The sequence below is a fragment of the Pocillopora damicornis genome, chromosome 10, assembly GCF_964200805.1.
Source record: "Pocillopora damicornis chromosome 10, jaPocDami1.2, whole genome shotgun sequence".
In the NCBI taxonomy this organism is placed as follows: Eukaryota; Metazoa; Cnidaria; class Anthozoa; order Scleractinia; family Pocilloporidae; genus Pocillopora; species Pocillopora damicornis.
Genome location: NC_142679.1, coordinates 10,329,065 through 10,354,860, shown reverse-complemented (window position 1 = coordinate 10,354,860; position 25,796 = coordinate 10,329,065). Strand labels below are relative to the sequence as shown.

At 38.3% G+C, this 25,796-nt stretch overlaps 1 long non-coding RNA gene and 3 pseudogenes across 2 annotated transcripts; all 4 read left to right on the top strand.

Moving 5' to 3' along the window:
- The first annotated feature begins 7,957 nt into the window (after positions 1–7,957).
- LOC149038873 (uncharacterized) lies at positions 7,958–9,699 on the top strand. Of its 2 annotated transcripts, XR_016180724.1 has the most exons (3): positions 7,985–8,252; positions 8,800–9,112; positions 9,503–9,699. It is a non-coding gene; the product is annotated as an uncharacterized LOC149038873 (long non-coding RNA). The 2 variants fall into 2 exon arrangements; XR_016180725.1 differs by having other exon boundaries at positions 7,958–8,252; positions 8,800–9,699.
- Positions 9,700–17,712: 8,013 nt separating this feature from the next.
- LOC149038872 (uncharacterized) lies at positions 17,713–19,875 on the top strand (annotated as a pseudogene).
- Positions 19,876–20,172: 297 nt separating this feature from the next.
- On the top strand, positions 20,173–20,947 carry LOC149038871 (uncharacterized; annotated as a pseudogene).
- Positions 20,948–23,805: 2,858 nt separating this feature from the next.
- On the top strand, positions 23,806–24,393 carry LOC149038870 (uncharacterized; annotated as a pseudogene).
- Positions 24,394–25,796: the final 1,403 nt, after the last annotated feature.

Below are 25,796 nucleotides of genomic sequence, written 5' to 3'. Positions count from 1 at the left end.
AGCCAGATTGTTGGGTGCCATTTCCTCCAAGACAGTAAAACTTGACTGGTGCTGGGAGAATCCACACCCACAGCGGGCGACGTTGGCGTGCTTCTAGACATGGTTATGAAGGTAAAATGAAACATCTCATACATCCTTCTTCCTTTAATAAGCAGCTCACGCTGCGATATTCATTGTGACTTGCGGGATGCAAATCCAATCTCAAGTATCTAAAAGGCCTCTCAGTCTCTCTTCGATAGACATCCTTGCTATTCTTGCGGATACGCTTGCAATAAGATATTGCGCATACCCAATTGATCGCGTGGATTCTTAAAGGCTACAATGTAATGAACATTACTAGAAATACTCTCAGCAAATTCTCTGGGTGAAAACATGTTTTGTCATCGGTAAAGTACTGTGATGTTCTATGACGTGAATGTTTGGAGAAGAGATCCAAGACTTCTTTATCATTTTCCCCTTCAGAAATTATATTGTCTAAAATCAAGACGCCTCCTTGGGCTGGAAACCATTTTTGTTGTTGTTTCAATTCCGGCACTCCTTCATGAAGTTGTATCCCTTTTTGTTTCATGCCTTAGAATTTGTCTTTCTATGCTCCATAACAATACACTTAAACAGAAGGAGGATGCGCAAACAATTCTTTGGTATGTCTAACTAACCAGGATTAATAACAGCAATATGCTAAGGAACATAAAGCTCTACTTATAGAACCTATCTTGGCAAAAATAAAAGAAGCACCCTACAAACCATCATCACCTCAAATACAAATACACAGTTTCCTATTACTTTAGCATATGCTTGCACTGTTCACAAAGTTCAAGGACTCACATTGAATAAAATTGTTATCAGCTTCAATCTTCACAAACAGAGAACTCTCAATTATGGTCAGATTTATGTTGCAATTAGGCATTTTAAAACACTCCAAGGTCTTCTCATACCTGGAGAAACTAATCATAAATATGCTAGAGCAAACACAAAGGTACATGCTGAGTATGAAAGACATAGATACTACTCATGATCAAACAATCACCATGTCCAATCAAATCAGGATCCAAAATGATGACTCAACACAATTAACCAGAACTCTTCTTTACATCAGATCTCTTAAAAAACACAGTATTGATATAAAGATTGACTCAAAGATGTTCAACAGTAATTTAATAGCACTAAAAGAGACGTAGCTTCTACCTTCCACCAATGATAATGAAATTAGAACCTACAAACATTTTCACTACACAGGCAATATCATATTTCCGACAGATTCTCTAGTCTAGCACTGTGTACCAAAAACCACATTGAAATCAAAGATTATCTATACCATCCAGCCATCAACGCAGTACAATTTGTTCTGATTAACCATGCCACTGAACTAACCCAAAGGATTATTCTTGTTTATAGAAAACACAGTTCAAATATCTCACAATATGAAAATGGCATCAGAGATATTTTAAATGATTATGGTATCATTATCATTCTTGGCGACATCACCATTGACTACTTGAATCATGATGACATAAAACCCCTAAAAACCTTAATGCTTTCATTAAACTATACACAACTTGTAAAAAGTCCTACATTTGTTCTGCTGGAACTCTTCTAGACCATGTTGTCTACTATTCTGATCATGATGTTGTTCAAGTTGTGATAAATTCCACATAATTTCAATATGGATGACTGATAAGCTTAGTTCACTTTTTACTGGGACTTGTAAATAATCCAAATTACCAGAGTTGCTATTTATGAGACACTTAAGAATTTTACATTTAATCAATTGTAAGCTTAAATATCTGTAGATTTTTATATCTCAAATGCTTTTAGACTAGTATGTAGGTTAAAATCTTATATATTTTAAGCTTAAGCTATTATTTATAAATACATGTACCGTAACACTTAAGTTTACTATTATCACTATCCATTTTACTTCACTTTCGTATCAATGAAAATACTGCAAAATTTGGAAACTGTTTCAGTGCATCCTTGCGATATGTGTACAATGTCCATAATAATACTCATCCCCTTACCTTCTTCTCATTCTGAGAAATCTCAACTAGACTGCGAGTGCTTCATCTTTCATCTTATTATTAGAAACGAATTGGAAAACAACACAAGTTGACCATAAAGTATAAAAGGATCGAAACAAATATATTTTGATTGGCTGGTAATTGACCAATCACAAACACGTTACCCGATAGACACGCTGCACTCTTTGACGATCTTCAACACATGTTTAAGGACATCTATTCTGTGAGGAGTTGATAACGTCCAAAGAACTGTTTTCAAAATGAATTCCAAGACGAACCGCACTCAAAAAAAGGCATCTACCTCAGAAAAAGAAAGAGCAAAGGATACACCGAAAGCATCGAAAAATTTGCAAGAAGAAGCCAAGTTTCTGGAAGCTAGATATGACAAACCACTTACCACTCCGCCTAAAAAGATCTCCAACAAAACATCCATATGCTGTAAGAGATTCTTCAACCTTCATCGCATATGTTGAATCAGTTTTGAAGCTAAAAGAGAAATAAAACAGACACGAAAGATTACTTAAATGTTACACTACAAGTGGATGGACAAAAAAAACCAACGTGCAGTCTGCTTTTCGCCGTCAAAGAGAGCCCTTCTACTTGAATGCCAAACAAACAAAACAATGATCAAGATCTCGAAATTCAACCGCGCAAAGACGATGACGCTTCATCAACAAGATGACTTCCATCACCAATACCCTTGGTCAGGGGTACGCATTCCGGTGCCACAAAAGAAGCCAGCAGACATCATGAAAGAGATGGACTTTGTCAACATGTGTGCCAAATTCCTCCAAATAGGCGAAGTTGAGATAACTAACATTAAGAAAATGAGGATTGCCAAAAGGTTGGTAACAGATGGCATGGTACATATCAATCTTACACTATAGCAAAACCAAACTGACATGCGTAAGAAAGTTCAAGCCCATAACTTTCCTCATTTGAGAGTAAAAATCGAAGAAAGCGTGAAATTTCTCAGCAACACAAAGGAAACGAAAGTTATAATAAATGATGATCTTACTCTGAACGCTTTTCAAGTTAAAGATGCAGAACATCTGCCGATAACCATCTACAACACTGTTAAAGTACCAGAAATTGATTCCATTTTTAAAGTGTGAATAGATCAAGAATTGCTGTAACTGTGGAAAGAAGATAGTTCAATTGAACTCTGGTTTTCTTCTAAAGTGTGACTTTTGACATCACCATGTAAGGTCTGAATCATGCCAAATCGTGTTGATGATGAACATCATTGTTAACACGCCCGGTGACACTGACAAGAAACAAGTCTTCACTATCTTCCAAAACGCATTAGAAAAGGCTTTTGGGAAAAGAGTGACCGACGGAGACCTTGTTTACTAGGAGCTGATGGAAATGACAGACATCACTCTGGTGTACCATGTTAAGAAAAAGACTGTTACAAATATATGTTAGACACAAAAGTGATTATGATCTCAAAGTTTGTTTTTTCAATGAACACTCGTTCAAACAAATGTTCATGTTTCTTGGAAATAAGTGTCGCATAATGGTTTGTGAGTACAGTGTAAGGTAAGAAACCTATGATACCATGATGCATTGCAAATGTGATACGTCATAGTGTTGATTTAAGTTCATTTTATCCTAACATGTTTTAAGTGCCGCTCTCGCTAATAGCAGTCCTCTCGACTTCCCGTCGGAGAAAAGTTTTCTTTTACTTTTTGCCCATGAAAAGGGTTTAGGACATGTTTCAAAAATAGTTTAGTTGTTCTCCAATTCTCTTTTTTTTTGCGTCGCCACGAGCCAAAAATGATTTTTGGCCAAAACACCCCTCTGGACAGCGATCGAAAGTGTACATTTCAAAGATTTTTTCCAGCGCGCAGCGACTGCAACAATTTAGCTAACGGAGTTCTATCTTGCTACAAGTTACAAGATGTATTCAGTTAGTTCAAAGACAAAATATGGAAACTTCAGCTGAAATATTTTTCATACCAGCGTGACCAGAGGAGACCCTTCTCTTCGATCTTAATTTGCATATCAAAAAGTTACTATTTTGTGCGAAAGAATTCTCAAAATTCAGGCGTTAAGCGGGCTGAAAAAGTGTATCAGTGCATAGTTTATACACCAATACCCACTTCAAACCCTTGGGTATATCTCTAGCTTCCATCCACCAACATCTTAAAAACAACGCAAATCTATGTGTTCGCTCAATTGTGCTCATGTCAAAGATCATTTGCATGATTCTTAAAATTGACCAAGACCTCCTTCTGACCGTTCAAACTTCGTTCGTTTATCTTCTACATTGAGAATTTTAGGTTTTCATAGCAACTGAATGGAGAGTAGATGCCGAGTTGTCATAAAAGGTTGCGTAAACGTGATCGGTCCTAACGCTTGCGCGACTTACAAAGTAAACAAAGGTGATCGGATGGCGCCTTCTCGATAATTTACGTTGAAATAGCAAGCCATGAACTACGCGCAGTGTGGAGAAGATCAAAATTAAGAATAAAATTTGGCACTCTGGTCATAACAGACATATCACGTTCCTTAAAAGGACACAAAAACAAGTTAAAATAGGTTACAGTGTTTCTATTTATAAAACAACATGCATACACTCTGAAATAATTCTTGCAGTTTCTCCCGAGATTTAGTTCACGGAACCCAATGAACTAACCTTCCTTTCCGCAAATTCTTTCCCGTTGTATGCCGGGACATGTAAAGACGATTATGGGATAGCCAGAGTAAGAGTACGTGAGTCGAGGAGTTTAGGATGAGGATGTCTTCTTCGATTGTTGTAATCCGGTTCAATCCGTAGCTTGAATGCGTATATTTAAACAGTACAATTGGCGACGAGGATAGACAAGGAAGGTTCCGACATATACAGAGAAAATATGGCCATGAACGTCGAATTTGCGAACATAAACCCTTTCGATTGCACAGGCAATCCAACTAGCGTGGGACCTCGTTGGAGACGATGGAAACGTTCTTTTGAGTTTTTTCTCGAGGCCAAGGGTATAACAAAAGAGGCACAAAAAACAAGCCTTACTATTGCATTGCGATGGACAGGATGTACAGGACATTTTTGTTACGCTGAGTGTCTTGGACCAGCCCCAAACGGAGAAACGCAATATGCGAAAGCTATGAGATTACTAGACGCACATTTTTTGCCACAAGTTAACATTCCATTTGAACAACATCAGTTTGGTCAAGCAAAACAGGAAGAGTCCGAGACAACAGACCAGTTAGTGACTAGATTGTTCCAGCTTAGTGAGAATTGAAGAACAAGCGACGAAGAAAAAGTCCGCGATCAGTTAATTGATAAATGTCGATCACATGATCTTCGCAAGAAACTACTCGCTATCAGTGGTAAACTCAGACTTCAGAAGGCTAGAGATATTGCTAGATCCATGGAAGCTGCTGAAAGTCAGGCACGGTCGATGGAAAGTGATTCACGGAGCGGAAATGTGAATTCCTCAGAGCGGGGACATTTTGATTTGCCTAAACGTGGAGGAGGACTCATACTCAGACTCTGCATAGACATGAGAAAAAAAAAATGAGGCTATCGTAAGGGAACGCATCCCATACCAACGGATGATGACATACTCTACCAACTGAATGGAAGCAAGGTGTTTAGAAAATTGGACCTCACATGGGGATTTCACCAGATTGAGTTGGAACAACAGTCTAGAGTTATTACTACATTCATTACACACAAGGGGTTGTACAGGTATAAACGCTTAATGCTTGGAATCAGCTCTGCCCCAGAGCTTTATCAGCACACCGTTGAACAAGTGCTGGCCAGGTGTGAGGGTGCCTACAACATCCACGATGACATAATTATCTATGTTCGTTCAGTTGAAGAACCTGACAACAGGTTGCAGAAGACCATTGAGTGTATTCGTGACAAAGGACCGACCCTCAATCCGGAAAAGTGCGTATTTAGGATGCCACAACTCCCTTTCATGGGATATCTGCTATCAACTTTAACATTGTGGCTATTCAAAATACTCTTGACGGCTTCCAAAACACCCTGAATGATAGAAATAACAGTAAAAACAGTCGCTGGTTCCTTGTAATCAGTGAATTTATAAAAGAACCTGATGTTGCAGCAATTAGATCATCTTGATGAAGGCACTAGACAGGAGTGTTGAAATGTCGAATCTATGAATTGTAACCTCTTAGTTACATTCACTGAATCTTCAAACCAGAGTAGCATCAAACCATGTCGGGTTGTCCACCTGGTTGTTTTGTGAACTTTAATATATCTTCTAGCAAATACTTAATATCTATGTCCGTATCCCTTTCAAGACAGCCAAAACAACCTTTCAACCTCTTACATATGCCCTTCATCCGCAAGATAATAACTATGTTAATTGCCTGCAGGGAGATCCGTATTGAGAAAAACTGTGCCCAAGGTCTTGAGTACTGCCCGAGGCCGTGGTATATGGTAGTTGAAATAAAGGTAATGCAAATAAAAGAGAGAAGCTTCACCTAAACATTTTCATGTGTGTAATGATAGAGGTGATTAAGAGGCTTCTAACAAACTTTTACAAGTATCTGTCACAATCTGACACCTATCAATTAGAGAGCGTGTAAGAAAAGAAACGTGAGTACCCTTTTGAAAAAACAACAGAACTAGTTTGACAAGGACTGTCACAACAATCTTTTCTTCAAAAACAGTCAATGATCTTACGGAAACTATTATTCACTCTCATCGACAATTAATTCATGTACAAAGATTTACCTCTGTTCAGTTAGTAAATGGCAAGAAAATTATTGTAAATTAAATCCAATTTTTGATTTTGAACTTGTGAGAGTTTGCTCATTTGTTTACTGCAATGGCGTGGGTAAATCTGGTCTTTCCTCTACAAAAATAAATTCGAATGAGACACTTCAACTAGACACAAGGGGACTTAATGTGGCCTTTTCCCCATTGAATTCCTTCAGTTTCTGTTGTGCAATTTACCATCCAAATTTCTAAATTGAACGGACTTGGAAAGACTCACCAAAAGCATCTTTGTAGTAGAACTGAAAACTTTGCTTTTCCTTTCACTACGAATTGTTTGAGAGAATTCAGGTGTTAAATGAACAAAAGCTCTATCAATTAATTCAATCGTAACCAAATGTCTCATGTTTAAACTTTCCAGGTACTTTTTGGGAAGGATAAAAATTAATTACAGACGGGTTTTAGGCAACTTGTCAACCAATTTCGTGATACTTTTGCTTATACAAATTCAATTTGAAACTAATGTTTTTCGGTCAACCAAAGTTATTTGAAAGAAAGAGAGGAAGGACAGGATTAATCAGTTATTTATTAGCTTGAGGAAGTGACCGACGTTTTGGCTTAAACATACTGCCCAGCTAGAAAAATGAATTATATTTATGAAAAATGGCAATGAAGGTGGGGATGTACTTGGCGACTTACAAAAGTATTACCGTTGACCGTGGGCAGAGATAGGAAAATACATACTGTGCTAAGAACCAATAAGATTGCAAGATTTGTTACCATGCTGCCTGAGGAAAAATAGAGGATGATATAAACTTGTTTTTCCACTGATAGAGGCATTTGCATCCTAGTAGCTTGTCTTTAGAGTTCCAAATAGGAACAGGCACAACAAAAAGCTAGGCACTATAATAGGGACAGGTAAGGCTTAGTAGGAAGAGGCACAGCCTATAAGGGTCAGGCACAGCATAATAAGAACTGGCACAGCGTATTAGGAACAGGCACAGCGAATTAGGAACAGGCACAGCGTAATACGAACAGGCACAGCATATTAGGAACAGGCACAGCTTATAAGAAACAGGTACAGCATAAAAGGAACAGGTGCGGCTCATTAGGAACAGGCACAGGGTAATAGCAACAGGCGCACCTAATTAGGAATAGGCATAGCGTATTAGGAACAGACTCAGCATATTAGGAACATACAGTGCGTATTAGGAACAGGTACAACAGAAGAACCGGAGAGGGTCTTGGGTACTAATTAAGATGTCTCAGTACTACTCGCAATCAGTACATGTTCCCAACATTATTGAAGGGGCAGGTAATTTACACTTTTCCACTACGTGCTCTGTGCTGTAGAAGGATCCACAAAAGATTTGTTTTCTCAATATGAGTTTGTCTGAGTGGGGTCTAAATAATCTGAAAAATAACTTACAGGATCTCGTTAATGATATAGACGAATATTCATCAAACTCAGACAGGTTACAATCTGATCGTGGTCCAAATCCTGGAAGCTCATTTGCTAGTTGGGCAGCTGATAACTTCAGGTAAGCTTACTTAAATTTAGAAATATGTAGTTTCTCCATGAAACTTTTATTGACCGACAATGGGCATGGCATTTGACATTTGCAACATGCCTTGAACTAGTGTGGATCCATATGGACGGCGACATAATTAGGCGTATTTACGCTGGCACCTAATGACATTAGTCTAAGAAATGGACAGTTAGTTTATATTGCTTATGTTGAGTAGTAGATATTTGTTACAGTGAATTATCGTTGTTCATAGAAACTCTAAGCTCGAACAGTCGGTGAGTTTTCATTGTATTTGTGTATATTGTAATTTTGTTTGTTCTAAGCGTATTTGCTGTTTGCAGAAAACCTCCCTTACTGGTTTAGTTGAGTTTTCGATTTCAAGCATTGTGTGTTTCTGCAAAATAAACAACAAAACTACTTTCAAAAAATACATTCCCATTTACTTAAATGACTTTATGTTTTATGTTCTTGATTATACGGTACTTAACAGTACTTAGGGTGCTGCTCTGAATCTTTTTTTAATAATGAATGTTGGCTTGTTTCTGTTGCTGCTTTACAGAAGTGCATTTCCCGACTTGACAAGGCCAGTAAGAGGAGGACTAAACCCCAGTAGAGGAGACAGCTATACCCGAACATTTTTTGTTAAACACCTTTACAGCCATCTTTTGTTGTCTCAGTGATAATGGATCAGTCACACCTAATGCTAAGATTCTCTTTTATTGTTTTTTTCCTCTGGACATCCATCAAGCTAAGACATTGATGTAGAGAAATTAAAGGAAATTTTCCAAATTGGTTGAACAATCAAATTACTGAAGCTATGGAGGGTTGCAAAACAATTGATGGGTGCATTTCATCAATTCTGGATACTAAAGGTGAATTTGTTGTGTCTGTACTTTATTTATATAGAAATCTTCTTAAAAGCAAGAAGCTGGACACCTGTGACACAGATATATAGTCTCCAAAAAAAATATTGTGAAACGTTAAGGAAAAGTCAGTGAAGTTGTCAGTGAAGTTGTCAGTGAAGTTGTCAGTGAAGTTGTCAACAGAAATTGTGAAAGAAAATCCAGGAAAAGTTGAAATTCTTACATCACAACTCATCCACTTTGCACCTAACTGGTCAGGGAAATGTCATTGGAACATTGAAGACTGATTTATGTGACAACTTTGATGTAGTGTTGACAATTTTGCTTCTCATTACTTACTTATAAACAGTGCTAGTTTTGTCAGTCAGTCAAAAGTGACACAATTATTCCTAATCTTAGATCTGACAAAACACAAGCCCAAAGATGATATATGTGCTTTTGCAGCTTGGAATGGTATGGGTTTCAAAAGTAGTTACATATCACTTCTCAGATTTTTATTTGCAAGGGTGTTCAACCACTTCCTTGCACAGAAATTGATAGGATGACAGGATCTCCATTTATTTTCATATCCTGAGCAATAAATCGTTGAAGATGAAGATTGAAGATAAATTTTTTAAGAGCATGTAAACTTAATTAGGCAATATATTCTTTTTGTGTTATGTTTTAATGACAATAACATTGCCTTAAAAACATGAATCCTATAATAAATTTGAATGGCCTAATAAAACATTTTCTTTGTACTGTAGGGCTTCTGCTGAGAGGGTTTTGCAGAATTTTAAACATATTGTGGTGAAACAAGATCAGCCTACCTACCCAATCACTAGTAATCGTTCCAAAGGGAAATTTGTAGAATATAAAAAAAAAATTGCAGGCTCAAAATTGCCAAAGTCCCCTGGGGTGTATTCTGTATCAGACGGTGGAGATGATGTGATTGGGGAGGATGCAGCAGATGTTGGGGTACGCAGCGAGAGTTTTTCGTCATTGTTATGCAAACATCATTACCACAAGTAGCAATGGTCTTCAGTTATTTGAAGGCACTGATGAGCACAAATTGCCTTTCCGTTCCCAACAGTTGGTGCTAAGAGGGTTGTTTTCAATGTTGGGGCAGACAATGGCTCATGTGATTACACACACTCATTTTGTTATAATGGGGTTGGCAAGGCCAGTTGCCATTTATTTGGCGACTGGTTGCCCAGAAACTGCATGTGCAATAGTGATAATGGATAACATTCCTTATCTTGAAATCAGAGATGTTGGAGCACCTGATGTAATTTGATGAGAAGGAAGAAGAATTTGATCAAGATAATATCAGTAAACTGATGGGTCAGTGTGGAGTATCAGCAGCTCTGGTGACTAAAAATAATGCAACCAAGGTGAAACATTTTATCATTTTATCATTAAGTAACTTTTGCATATATTTAAATTATACATATATTTTAATTTGCTATTTTACATGTTGTAATATATCTAAAAGTTTTATTATTTAACTTTGTAGTTATTTTAATTTATGCACGACCCTACAAGCTACTAGCTTTAACTACTATTGTGTTAAAATAAAGGTTTATCGTATCGTATCGTATCGCATATGAGTGCATGATATATCAAGTTGTTCACAAATGCTTAGCTCAACTGACACAGCCAAGAGAAAGTCTTGATACTTGCCCAAAGGTCAGTAGTGAAATTTGCAAGACAATTGATGCAGCTGCCGTGAGGTTTGTTGTAATAATAGCAAGCAGCGGTTGTTACCTTCTTTCTGGACTACTTGTAGGAGACGTGTAAGTGAATCTGGCATGTGAATAAAAGACATCTCTCCTTATAATAGAACAAATCCGTTTTAAAGAAAAATGCTCTGCAATAAAAAAGAGTGGGTCTAAAACCAAGACATGTCAAATAAAGAAATACTTTTTAACATTTGACACTGATGTTACCATTATTTGCCCAGAAGTCTATCAAAGATTGCACAGGGGTGCAACTGGCTTACCAAGCTGCTGTTTTAGTTGTTTGCTTGTTTGTTTTTTATGTAAACAGGGATCCTGATCAAAGATGGCCTACTGTACCTTGGAGGTCTTTCTGACCTTATGTCACTTGTCCTATGAAGATTTCAAGAGGGCTTTTGACACAGTCATAAAAGTTCAAGGACAGGGCTATGGACATGCTTGATATATTTTTTATTGTCAGGAAAAGAAATTTTTCATGTTTACATTCTTAATCTGATCACCTAGCTGTACATGTTTCTGCCTTGATGATAATCAGTGTTATGTTATTAAGTCTAGCCTCAAGGAAGTAACAGTATTGAATAATCAATATGTAATACATGGACAGCAACTGATGTGTTACTTTTTACTAGAAGTCTATCTTCATTTTTAAACAATAGACATGAAGAAAACTGGTTATTGATTAGATTTCCTCATTCCTTGGTCTCTCCCTGAATTTAAGTCAATTCTACTACTCTTTCTAATTACTTTATGCTAATCTGTTTGCAGCAAAGGAGACACATAGAGCCATTGGACATGGAACAGAATATCTCCTTCTACGAATGATGTTAGGCAAGATTGACCTTTCAATGACGCCTTCTGGGTCCACTCTTCTCATTAACTCCCTCCCACACCTTTCCTGAACTCTATATCCCCTTGCTCAAAGATAACCAATTATGCGCTTGTAGCCACTTTTTGGGAACTGTTAAAGTATACCTAACACAATAGTGTCTAAATCACCTTTGCTTAAGTTTGCATATTGAGAAGAAATTGATATCCCATTTGAACGGAGTCATCTTCTCACAGTTGATTCACTCACTTTTAACATGCATGCCATGGTACTTACATTACATTTATTTTCAACAGACATTTTGAGGACCTCTCTTGGATCGTTTAAGGCTGGATATCCTGGAGAACCAGAAAATACATTCTCTATATGGAATGCACTTGACTGGCTAATCTGCTGGATTTCCCTTAAGGCCTCCTCCACCATAATGAAAATCTCTTCTGCTTGATCAACAAATGTCACTGGGATATTGTAATTAAGAGATGAAATGTTGAGGATACTGATGGCCCCTTCACATTTATATTGTACATAGTCGGCACATTTGTACTTAAATTTCCACTTTGTATAAATCGTAGGACTTCTTGAAGCATTCTTTTTGTATGAGTGAGCACCATATCTTTTCCATCCAACTCAGAATATTAAGCCAGATCATTAATCTTCATTTGTTTCACTTGCTTCTAAAGTATTCATTTAATATTCTCGGAAAGAAACAAAATTTTCCCTTCTTACAAGGTTGAAAAGGGTTTTGTTTTTACACAAATGTATTCTTAAATTCACCATCAATAATTGCGAGTCACACATTACGGTTTAGAGATAAATGATTAATCCCATTTGCTTACACAAGTTTACTACACAGATCAATACTTCAACACTTACTCAAATACCGCGCTCTGGTAGCCATCTTAAATTGCCTCTCACAAGGCCCTCTGGGAATTTTAGTGCTCAGTGCTCCTAGTAAGCTGTGCCTGTCCTTATTACGCCATCCCTTTTCCTAATAAGCTGTGCTCAGCTATGTCTGTTCTTAAGAGGCTGTGCCTTTCTTAATACGCTGTGCCTGTTCCTAATACGTTATGCCTGTTCCAAATAAGCTGTGCCTGTTCCTAATTAGCTGTGCCTGTTCCTATTTCATTGCCTGGCTTTCTGTTGTGCCTGCTTCTATTTGGAACTGGATTTTGACCCTGAATATTGGTGTCCTCATACCATCCATCATCTAATGGTTTGGCAGAAAGGTTCGTCCAGACTTTCAAGTATGCTTTGGAGTCTTCTGTGGCTGATCCTGCCTGCACTCCGCAACAGCAGATTACTAGATTTCTCCTATAGTACAGAAGCACACCCCATGCCACTACAGGGTCATCACCTGCCAAGCTCTTCCTGGGACGCGACCTTCGCACTTTTCTTTCCCTGACACGTCCTGACCTTGCTAGTCGTGTGGCCTGCCAGCAAGGCAAAATGAAGTCTAATCATGACAAGCATGCCAAGTTCCAAGACGTAGCTGTTGGTGACACTGTATTGGCACGTGACCATGTATCCAGTCGCAAGTGGCAATCTGGTACAGTGGTACAGCAGACCACACCCCATTCCTACAGTGTTCAGCAACAAGATGGTCAGACTTGGAGGCGACACCTCGACGACATTCGTCTGAACAGTTCAAGTTCAGGAACCACTAAAGTAGAGGAAACACCCACTGAGGGAGATCTTCAAGATTACCCTGGAGAAGCAAACAGCTCCACTCCAGAAGATTGTGGACCAGAGGATCCACCCCCTACTGCTACCCCTGCTAGTCCTGAACTACGCCGATCTAAACGCACCCCAAAACCACCTCAGAGGTTGATTGAAGAACTTTGAGTGAACATTGTTATGCAGTTTTAAACATTGCTAAAGGACATTTAAAACTGTCTCGAGGACATATTTCAGATAAACATTTTGAGTTTCTTGTGCATTACATTTCCTAATTAGTTTCGTTGCATGACAGTTCATCTCCGCGGGGAGGTGTTATAGTGTTGAGTAATTTCTATAGCGAGCCCGCGGTACCAGCGGTTACTGGTATGTAACATGTGCTTATGTGACAATACAGTTAGTGTGAAGTCCGCCATCTTGTGTCATCTTAATAATTTTCCTTAACACCTGCCCCGTCAGTTTACTTGAAACTTAGCTTCGTTGTTTGTTGTGTAAAAATTTTGAAAGGGGTTTGGAATTCTGTAGTCAAACTTGTTTCCTAAAAATTAGCTCTTTGACATGGCTGTAACCTCAAGTTTACAATTTCCTGCACTAGAAAAGCCCGAAAATGAGTTTATTTGGAAGCAGGAAAACAAGAACATGCTATCAAAACATGGGAAGACATTGCCATTTTAAAGGCGTTTTTGAAAGAAAAAGAATGAGGAGAGAAAACTGGAAGAGATTCCACCATAGCAGCTAAATGATTTCTTGAGTGAATTCATAATAACTGTCAAGTGAAAAGATGGGGACAAATTTGAACCTTCAAGCCTCAGAGGATTGCTTTCCAGCATCAACCTTCACTTGAAAGCTTGTAAATATCCAAAGAACATAATGGAGGACCTTGAGTTTGAACAAACTTGGAGGCTCGAAGCAGGCAACTGAAAAGATAGGGAAGGGCAACAAGCCAAACACAACAGAGGTTATGACAGACAAGGAGGTCAACATTCTATCCATGAAAAACCTGCTTGGAGTGCTGAGGCTTTATTGAACACATTGTGGTTTATGAACTCCATTAATTTCAGAGATGTGGATGGAACTGAATATTTAGAATATTCTGAATGACAGACCGAACCCGAACTGGAGCTAAAATTCAAAATTTCAGAGCAGCCAAGCCTAAAGCTTTAGCTACTCAAGACGGACCAGATGAGAGAAACCCTGTGTTTGATAAAAGAAAAAAGACCAAACTCAATGCTAACTACCAAGGCCCCTCTCTATCTTAGTATCAACTATTCAAAGGATTCTGGTAGATGTTGGTTTGAGGTAAGTGCAATGAACGTAAACAAACTGAACTCATTAATGAAAACTATGGCAAACAAAGCTGGACTCGACACGAAGTAATGGCTCACGAACCACAGTGCAAGAAAAATGATGCTACAAAAACTTAACGATAGCAATGCTCTCCCTACTCACATCATGCAGCTTTCAGGTCACCATAATGTGCAAAGCATAAACAACTACAGCTCTGTTTCTAAAGAGCAACAGAAGAATATGTCATTGATACTGAGCTCACAGCCTTCAACATGCAATGCCACAACGGACAAAAACAACAATGCTTCACCAACTGCTACAACCACCACTTTGACGGCTAAAGCAAAAGCTTTGTTCATAAAAACCTCTGCTTCCTGCAACTGGTCCCTTCAGTGGAGCCTGTTTTCCATGGCGGAAAACTCAAAATAACCATGACACTGTGAACAAGTCACCAGGCACTTGTGCAGATGGTTCAATTTCTACAGAACAAAGTCCATTTGAAGATAAAAGTAAAATAAAACAACGAAAAAGGGGAATCTCAAGATGCATAACATAAACAAATTACATTATGGAGAGGGCACTTGTGCAGCATTTTGGTACTTGTTGGTTTGTATTACCAATTCATGCAAAAATGCCGTAGGCGTGCCCTTCCCATGAAGTAATCTATATATCTTAAGGTACTCTGGATCATTATAGTTAGAGTTGAGCAGTAAAATTGCTGCTCGTAATAGCCATTTGTTGTGTACATTATTTATTTCACAGAATTCTGGCCACACATAATCTGCAGCTGTGAAATAAATTTCATGTTCCATTGTTAAATTCTTAAGCATTCTTTTTCGCACGAGGGTCACATACAGTATTCAACAATTTTCTTTTGGGCAGGAGGGGTGAGAGGAAATGAGGATGAAAGCTACTAAATAGTGACATTAGCTCTTGGTATAAGGCTGCATTTCATTAAAAAGACAGGCAATTGTTAATTGCTGTATATGTATATAGATGGTATATCTGGCATATTTTCCATAAATTGTACACTAATGATTTTTTTTTGATCACCTGTTAAATAATGTTTTAGATTGGAGACTCATCAGAGAGTATTCCCTATGGTACCTTCCAACATCACATAGCAGCAACACCTTAGTCTTGCCCATATGCTCCCTAAGATTAATTCACTGGGGATGTTAGTGAGTCTGGAAATCTCAAGAGAAAGTTCGTCCCTCTCGCAAATTTGAGAGGAGTTTTTCAGGGAAACTGTGCGCCTCATTATTCATGCAAATAGCATGTTTGTGAGGGTTAACTACTTCAGAACAGAACACATAGACTCTCCTGCTGTGATCCAGTCTCCAAGCAAGCTGCAGCGATAGCTACCTTGTGATTCCATTGTTTTGAGGTTTTTCTCAATTCAATCAATTTTTCTCAACATTCAGATGTACCCATTTTTAAAATTTAAAACTGAATAAGGAGTTGCACTGAGCACCCTCCAAGGCCGCTATGCAGCTAAAATACATGTGACAACCAATGCTGCCAGGATTACTCCATGCTGCAAAGGTAAACAAAGACTTGTAAATCCAGTTTGCATCTTGTACATTTTTAAGAAATGCAACCCATTAGACTAAGAAAAGATAAACTCCATCAAGTAGTTTTCACTCAAAGAAGATACATACAAATATTTGTTTGGAGGAACAAATGGGACATCGTAAATCTGAAACTACTGCGGGGATGAATTAAACAATGGATTGGATTCAGTTCAAACACACGGAGGCCAGAATATTCCTCTCACTGTAAGGCCAACTTCACTTGGGAGGCTTATCTTCCTTATTCTTGAGAAATACATACTTTTTCTTACAATACAGTCAGTGTGAAAAAGATTAATATTTGCATTTACCCACATATTTCTAAAGTCATAAACAGTAACTAGCACCATGTATCATTTCAAACAGACATATTTGCATTCAGAGGTTACACTATCCTTAGGACACATTACCAGTAACTATGCTTAAGCCAGATAAAACAATAAACCTAATAGTCCAGACAGGAGTAGCGTTTAGGACTGAAATATCACCAAAGTTTGCTTTTGCATGAAAATCAAGCTTGTGCTTGAAAGTCAGATCAAAAAAATCTAACTAAACCAAAAATAATTTCAAACCTACATTCACGACATGACCACGCATGCATTATTTTCCATTAGCCAGATTTCAATTTATCTCTTTATAGGCAAAAAAATGTAAAAATCAATGGTTCCCTTAAAGTTTGCAATGCATTATGGGGAAATTCACCAAGGCGGTCTTAATGGCAGGTGAGTACGTTGACTTGTTCATTGATTTTCATCGTTATTCAATTGAAATCTAGTCAAAACTACGGCAATTTATAGCTAGGTAACTAAACAAGAAGCATTTTGATGGAGAGTTGATGATAACTGAAACATCAATTCATGTAAAACTTACAGCCATTCGAGATCTGCACGAACTTGAGGATACGAATTTATTATTGAACCGCTGTGCTAATTAATCCCAGATTTTAACTTTTTTTCGAATATTTTAAGCCTGTAACAATTTATTATTAAAATAGAAGCGCAATATCAAGCCGACAATCTTTACTTCACCTATTATTGAACACCCAAGGAGTGAAACGGAGAACTCTAGAAAGCGATGCCAAAGAGTACAAATCACAACGGGAAGACAACGAATGCATCATCCACAGTACTGACAAAACTGGAGATTTAGATTCGAACTCAAGTCATCGAAAATACTGCAGTTATTCGGAACCATGAGGAGATCCTTGGCAGAGCAAAAACGTTAAAGGAAGGAGACATACCTCATATGTCAAATCACAGGAAACGTCAAAGTATTTTTACCTTAAAGAGGAATCTTTAAAAGATGTCTCAGTCTGTCCAGGTCGAGGAGCAAGGTGACACAAGTAGCCGCAGATCTTCAATCCAACAACCCGTCTCCAAGCAAAGTAAATTGTATGAGGAAATTTGTGTTTTTTGTGAAAAGACTAAAGACCTTCAATGAGCAAAAACTAGAGAGGCACTTATTCAGTGTGTTGACCTGCATGCTGATAGCATCATCAAGAGAGCAGCAGTGAGTAAAAACGATGGAAGTATAATGACTATTGTCAGCAGAGAAGTTATTGCGGCAGAAGCTTGTTACCATAAATCTTGTTATCATGATGACACTAAAAACGTTCAAGGTGTTAAAGCAAAATCACAAGCCTATGAGAGTTTGTTTACCAAAACCAAAACAGGCTTGTTTCAAAACCAGAGGGTTGTTAGAATAGCCGAGTTATACACCTTATTTACATCTTTCTTGAAGTCTCAAGAAGTCGTGGACGTGGAAGTGGAAGTCAAAGAATCTACAAGAACCCATTTCAGAAGAAACCTTGAAGGAGAATTTAGAGATACACCAGATTTTGAAGACCTTTCCAGACTGGATTTGGCCAAGCTAGCGATGGAGAAGTGTGATTGTGCTTCGCCTTTTAAACAGTGCCAAAGATATTTCAAAGACCACCGTCCACCTTAGAGAAACCATCCAGTCACAAGAAATAAAAGCATCATGGCCTCCACGACCTTACAAGCTGACTGAAAATGCCGTGACCATTCCAGATTATCTCAAAGAGTTTTTGTTCACTCTACTGACTGGTAGCACCAGATTTCCAGGATTGCAGTTAACTCATTTGGTCAGGACTTGGTATTTGATGCAAGTGGTGGACCACAAAGGCCCCCAAAGCAAGTTCTACTTCCACATGCTAAATCTCTCAGCAACAGAAATTAGGCATCACCATCATGCAATGAAGTTCCTCTTGCTGACAACATCCATCCATTTATCAGTACCACTCTAGCCTGGGATGATATTGATCGTCTTGAGGAGACTTTGTCTAGTGAAGTTATATCCCACCAAGTCAATGGAATCGTGGTTCAAGCTAATTATTTTGGTCTCCATCCTCCGTCAGATTCAGCGCCAATCATCGTGAAATCCAAGAGGAGAATTATTGAGTCAATGAATGGTGAAATTCCACCTGTCTACAATACTGGTGAGCAGTGTGGAAGAACTTGCTATGAGTTTTAGTACGCATTCATGCAAGTGAGAAGCAGTCTGTTCTTAGTTGGACTGCCTTTCATATTTTAGTACGTAACAAGTACGTAGTTGCCGGGGATAATGTTTATTACCTTCCAATAATAAATGCCCCAGCGACAAACATGTCTACTGTGTCCCAAGTCCTAATGAGGTCCATACAGATCAAGGAGACTTTGAATCTCCAAAGCAGAGCAATTGTGTTTGACCAGGCACTATATGCTAAAGCTACTGTGATAAAGTGGAAGCACAGAGAGCAGTTTAAGGATCTTGTTTTGAGGGGGGATGTGTTCCATACCATTTGCACATTCTTGTCAGTGACTGGGAAACATTTCTAGGATGCTGGTTTACGAGATGTGATAATCGAGTCTGGGGTAATTACTGAAGGATCTGTATCTGGTGTTCTAGAAGGTTGTACATCTAATCACACTATTCGATTTCATGAGCTCATGTTCGAAGCTCTTTACTTGCTTGCATGGATGGGCTTTAACTCCTGGATTGATGACCATCATACAGAGAAGAAGCCTCTTCTTGATGGGTAATTCAAAGGCCTGAAAGTGCTCTGTAATAAAACATGTGAGCAAGAATTCAAAGCCACAGTGGCAAGTCCCTCATTTGGAGAAGTATCGCAACTGTTCTGCTCATATATGCACTATTTCTGACAAGGCAGGGGCAAACTCTCACCGTTCTGGATGTCCTGTGTTGACATGGTAGAGACATTACTTGGTCTGTTAGAGCATCTTGAGGAGAGGATGGGGAACTTTACCTCTCATCTAACAACGAAATTTTCCCTTGATGCTTTGCATATGATAATTTCAACTACAGCAGGTACCATCTGCATATCTGCATGAAATATCACATTTACCAGAGAAACACCTGGACACCTTGAATACTTTAGATCTGGAGGATTTTCCGTTCAGATGAGTGAAGACAACCCTTTCGGGAGAATACCTGTTGATCAGACATCTGAGGAAACTGTCCACAAGGACACTCAAACATCAAGAGGAACCAAAGGTCAGTCTACGGCCTAATGCAGTGAGCAAATTCTACTTGGTTGCTGAATATTGGTGCACCTTTCTCGGGCAATTCAAAGATATGTTGCATATCAGCAGGTTTCCTTCCCAACACATAGATTTACAGCCCACAAGAACCACAAGGGATGAAAGCGATGTAAATTCCATAATATCAATTTTTTAACACACATGGCTCAACCCTTTCAACCTAGATCTTCAAGACCTCATCTGCCTCTCGATAGGAAAAGTTGCAACTCCTAATGTGGAGCATGACTTACTACAAGCTAAAGATATTGGAAAAACAGCCTACAAAGCATTCCATGAGAAATGACCTCAGTCTAATCCACCTAAAGTCAAGTGCCATGATACAATAACTAAAGCTAAGCTGAAGACCTTAAATTACCTAAACAAGAAGACATCAGTTAAAGCTGGTCAGAACCAAGAGGTAATCCTCAGGACCGACAGAAGATTCTTTGCTCAAATGATTGTCATTGCAGAAAGCAGAAACTTACAGATGAGAGAAGTGTTATCCCATCCTCTTGGACCTCTTCCGTGATCATTGTTACCCCAGATGGCTTGATCTGTAAGACAAACAAAGCATCCATGACAAAAGAACTCCAGAAAAATGTCCATGCTGCAGATTCCATTCCCTAACCCTCGGCGTGTAAAATTGATGAGATGGCTATTGTTCAGCGTCTGAGAGGTGATCAGTAGACATTTGCTGTTGTTGCTGAAACTCTGCTTTGCAGAGTTCTTAATGAAGGTGGACCCTGTGACAAGATCTATGTCGTATTTGATGATTACAGAGATGAATCCATAAAAATGCTGAATGGGAGAACAGAGGTGAAGGATAAGGAAGTGAATACTGCAATATTCAAACCGATCACAAGATTAAACAGTGGAGAAAAAAATTCCTTTGTAGCTCAAAGAACAAACAGGCAATAGGAAGTTAATACCCAAGTCCTCTTGCACGCACTCCATGCTGCTAGATCGAAGTTTGCTTCAATGATTATAGTATCTGAAGACACTAATATTTTGGTCTTCTTTTAGCCTCCAAGAGTTTCATTCCTTGCTTAGTGATTATTGAATGTGGTTCACAGGCTAGAGTCAAGTACATAGAAGTCTCCAGAGTAGTTGAAAGCGTTGGAGCAAGTGTTTGCATGTCAATAAAAAAGATAATCTTTCACAGATACTATTCTTTCTCAATTGAACCTAGTTTCCTATTTAATCTGTGTTATGTACAAAATGACTATTAAAAAAGGAATTGTACCATGAATAAACCTCAGAATTTGAGGCTGTGAAGCAGATACATGGCAATAAGGCAGTTTTGCATGACTTCATTTGATCACATGATTACAGCATGTAAGTTACTCATAGAGGCTTGCTATCATACCTTCAAACAAACTTCAGTAATGGCAGATTTGAAAAATATATGATAGCACTGGTCCCACGACATGGTACAAAAACCCTATTTTGGGGGTCTTGGCTCATGGACTGTAATGATACGTGATAAAATTGTGCGGGTTTGTTGTACCCTAATAAATGTTAGTCTGTTGTACCCATCAACTGATATTTTGTAATTGTGCATTTGTTTGACCATGTGAAAGGACAATTTTTTCTAAAAACCGCTTCCTTACATGATTTATTATGTCACACATGCGATGGAATTTAATAAGTTATAGGTCTTACTTAACATGCTTGAGTAAAACGTATGTGAGAGGTGTCCTATCATTTTCATGTTTCAATCTGCATTTGGTGCATCCCCACATTTGGCATAATGGCGTTTGGCTGGCTTACCTTCAGCTCTGCTCTCAAGTTTTGTTTACTTCTGTTTTTGCTGTCCATCTACTTCATTAGTCAAAGTTATTGTTTTGTGGGGAATCATCATCTGGTTGTGGCTGTTTTGATACAGAAGGGTGTTATCTTGAAACTCCTTTGTTGCACAAACTTGACCTTTACTGCCCCTGTCGAGTCCGCCATCTTGAGTCATGGCATGTAACTAGAATTCAAACGAAGCACTTTCTTGGCACACGTTGACTGTATTCAGCTAATGGTACAGCTTCCTTCAATCCCTCTATACTGGAGAACATTTTAAGCGATGATATTCGTCCACAGCCAGGACTAAGTTCTACTAACTTGTTATCAACACCAACAAATGCAAAAATCAATTTCACAAGCAACACAAGGTCTAATGTTAGGATTGCTCCTATAAATATTCGCTGAGGGGACACTTTATCCTGCTGTGAGACTCTGTAACCACGAATTAGATATCTTTACGATATTAGAGACAAGGCTTAATTCATCTGTTGACAACACAATGCAGCATTCATATTCTAGACTACATTTTGTTAAGACAAGATTGCGGCCCACACAAACCCAGTGGCAGTCAGTGTGGTTACATTAAGGAAAATTTCAAAGTATCTCCAATGGAGAATATACCATCTGTCCCTGATAATGGCTTCCAACAATTATGGCAGAAAGTGCAAAGTCATTTCTCAAAGTCATTCTTTACCTGTACAGTTTATCGTCCACCAAGCACACCATTAAATTTCATAGATGATCTTGCTGAAAATATCATGGAGTCTCCTCTATTAGGACTCGATGTCATTATACTAGGTGATCTAAACTACAACTTCCTTATAATATAGATTCTTATATAGATAATATAGATTCTTGCATCCTTGTGGATTTTTGTTCGACTTTTAAACTCACACAGCTAATCAATAAACCAACTTGAGTTGCAGAGAATAGTGAATCCTTGATTGACGTTGTAATGACAACCAATAAAAACTTAGTTGCCTCTAGTGATGTCCTGATGTAAACTACTAGTGATCACAACCTCATTTATATAACACTGAAGATAAAAAAGCCAAGAATCAAGCCCTCTTACATAACCATCAGAGGCTACAAAAGTTACAAAGTCAACAATTTTCTGCATTACCTGTCCCTCATGCCTTTTCTTATAATAGAGAGCTTACAGATTGATGACTTCTTTTACGATGATAATGTCTGCTCAGCAGAAACGCCCCACTACACATGCGCAGAAGGTGTTGCATAAGATTGATTGTCGTCTCGTGGCCGGTGACCACTGCAGAAAGAGTGTTTGGAAGTCGTCTTCAGAGTTTTGCAACTTAGGTTTGTTCTGGCCTTTTTCTTTGCACTTTTATGTCTTTTCGTTTAAGAATGCTTTTCAGTTAGCTTACAAGTTAACCTTAGAGGTTTTTTTTTTATTCCTGAAGTCGTAGCTTCCTTTTTTTTATGGCTGGAGACGTGAGAAATGGTAGATGAATCTTCAATAGAACCTCTGCCTTTCATTTTGGCCGTAAGCACAAGGTGATCATAAATATAGGCTGAATAAATGAAGTGACATTTTAAGCCCAGAGATTCAACCTTCTATTAAAGTTTCTAGCATATCAAGTGTAACTGTATCAATGGATTGGAAATTAGGGGGGGATTTCAAGAATTCTTCGAAGCCTTAATACCCTGCATGTAGTTGTATTCAGGCTTAACTTCACATTACGCTGTTGTCATGTAAGATTATTATTCCCATATCTATCAGTTAAATATGGCAAAGTCGTGTACTTCAACAATGATCTGCATAGCTATTCAACCACAGTAATTTCGTTTTGATATAAGTACATGTACAGCCAAGTTTTTTTCAATCTGGACAGTATTTTTGTATCCCAAAACAAACTTGCAAGTCTTAAGTCAGTCTTATGTACAACTTCATTATTGACATTTTAAGCCATTTCATTGCTTAAAAGTTTATCTTTAATTGGGACATTTGTTGTTAAATGAATGTTCTGTCGAACCTCTAAACAAAAATTTGGCACTTAGGTTATTTCTTCACAATTTTTGTAGGACCAGGAGAGAGAATTTATTGCTTGCAACACGCCAGCGGACAATCTAGGAAATTGTTTACTACATGCTGTGCTAAATAAGTACACAATTTATCTATCTAAGAGCCGATTTGCCTTTTAAGATGGTGTGGGAATGGTTTATGTTTTTCTTAGACACTGATTATTTACATGCAGGTGCTTCTCATTTAATTACATAGACTGCTTACTTTTCTCTTCATATCTGACACATGTAACTCTATTACAGGACTCTACCAATGAAATGGGCTGGAGAGTATGATGTCATGCTAGGAAGAAGAATTATACTGTTTGAATTATGGAAGTATATGGATGGTGGTTGCAAAAGAGACCAGTGTCTGGATTGAATTGCAGAGTCTTAACCAGTTGAAAAAGCCATGCTTTAAAGTGTCTCAGAAGTCTAGTCAGTGAGAGTCTGACTCAAAATATTAGAGCGAGATTTCAAAGAGAAGGACGGATTTGAGAGAAATACTTCTGGGATTTCTTCAGAAAAGAGAGGACTTGATAAAATAATGGAAGACTGCTTGGAACAAAGGAAGAGCAGGAAAGGGAGGCAAAGAGGCCTTAAAAGAATCACGAGCTAAAGTAGCAAAGGACAAGGCTACAGCAAGAGATACGAGAAGCATGGCAATGGAGCGTCTATCAAAATCAAAGTAAAGAGCTGGGTCTGATCTGCCAAAAAGGAAAAGGAAGCACAGTGGAAATGACACTCTTGAACACTTGAGAGAGGCATCGGTAGAGATTGTGAACTGAAGCAAGAACTTGAATCTAAAGTGGAACAGGAGAAAAGTGCAGAGCCTGACAAACCCCTATGCTTCAGAAGATGAAGAATCAACAAGAACAATTTTAAACAATGCTTCAAATGTTCATGCAACAACAGCAAACGCAAAGCCACGCCCTGCTTGAACTTTTGAAAAAGAGAAATTTAAATCTAACATTCAATTATATTTAACAAACTGATTTTTATGGTTGTAGTCAAGTTTATGGTTGTAGTTTTTGTGGTTGTTGGAGAACTGATAAGCATTATTTTTGGGAAGGAAATTGGCTTCCCAAAACTAGTTCTCATCAATGTTTATTCATGGGATACCCTCCTTAGCCCCATATTCATTATATACCGCTTATCCCTATTTACAAATAATGAAAAGTTGAAAACAAATTCTGCGTGCACCTACCAGCCAGCTGTTAGAGAGCACCATTGAGTTTCGACGCGCGGTGTCGGGTTTAGATGTTTAGGTCTTGCTTAAACATTTCTGCACGCTGCAAATAGGCAACTTTTTGTTTTTAATCATTATCGTTTATCTATTTTTTTGAAACTTTTGTGAATGGTAAACCATTGACGTTACATGTATAGTATGTGATGTGCTTGTTGCACTGAATCCGTGACCCTAAAACACACACGTACTCGTACGTGCAACGTCGGAAAATGTCACGCATGTACAACACACTATAGGCACACATTAGGTCGTTGCGAATACTTTCTGCTTGCTTCACCAAATCTGTAACCCCCCAACACATCACGTACCCGTGCACGTAACATCCGAAAAGCACCTTAGCGATACGGTCGAAAATAGACATGAAAATTAAAAACGTTTACCCCATTTGTAAAACTCCTTGGTGAAGTTTGTTATTTTCAGATGAAATGCATAAAGAGATTAAAACAAGTTTTCACTATTTTAGTTCGGGTAGTGATACTCTCCAGTTAATCATGAAAAAGACAAGTTTCGTCAAAAAAAAAAAAAAAACGAGAACAAAGTGTCATCTTGCTTCTGAGCCGGGTCGTGACACACATCTAATGCAAAGTCACGTCCACCTTGGCAGAAAATCAAGCTCACCGTATCATAATGAATTTTTTGATACGATATGGTGAATCATTATACTTTGACTAAAAAATGTGCCTTTCCTTTCCTTTCCATTGATCATTACATTTGGAAACTCATTTCACTTGAATGCAATGTCACTCAGCTTGACGCTTCTTGACTCGGGCCGACGATGCGGCAACGTGACCTCTTTTGATCTTCCCCCTGGTCATGTTTGCATGGTCACTCTTTTTCCAAGTTAATTTCAAGGGGGTCGATGTTATGTGACAGCTGGAGATAGACATATCTGAAACGTCACGTAACTGTAAGAGAGTTTCCTCTTCCGGTAATATTTTTCCTTCCTCTCAAGGAGTCAGCGTGACGGATATTGTTGATCGTATCTAGCGTACGTGAATTAGTCGTATTACGTCATC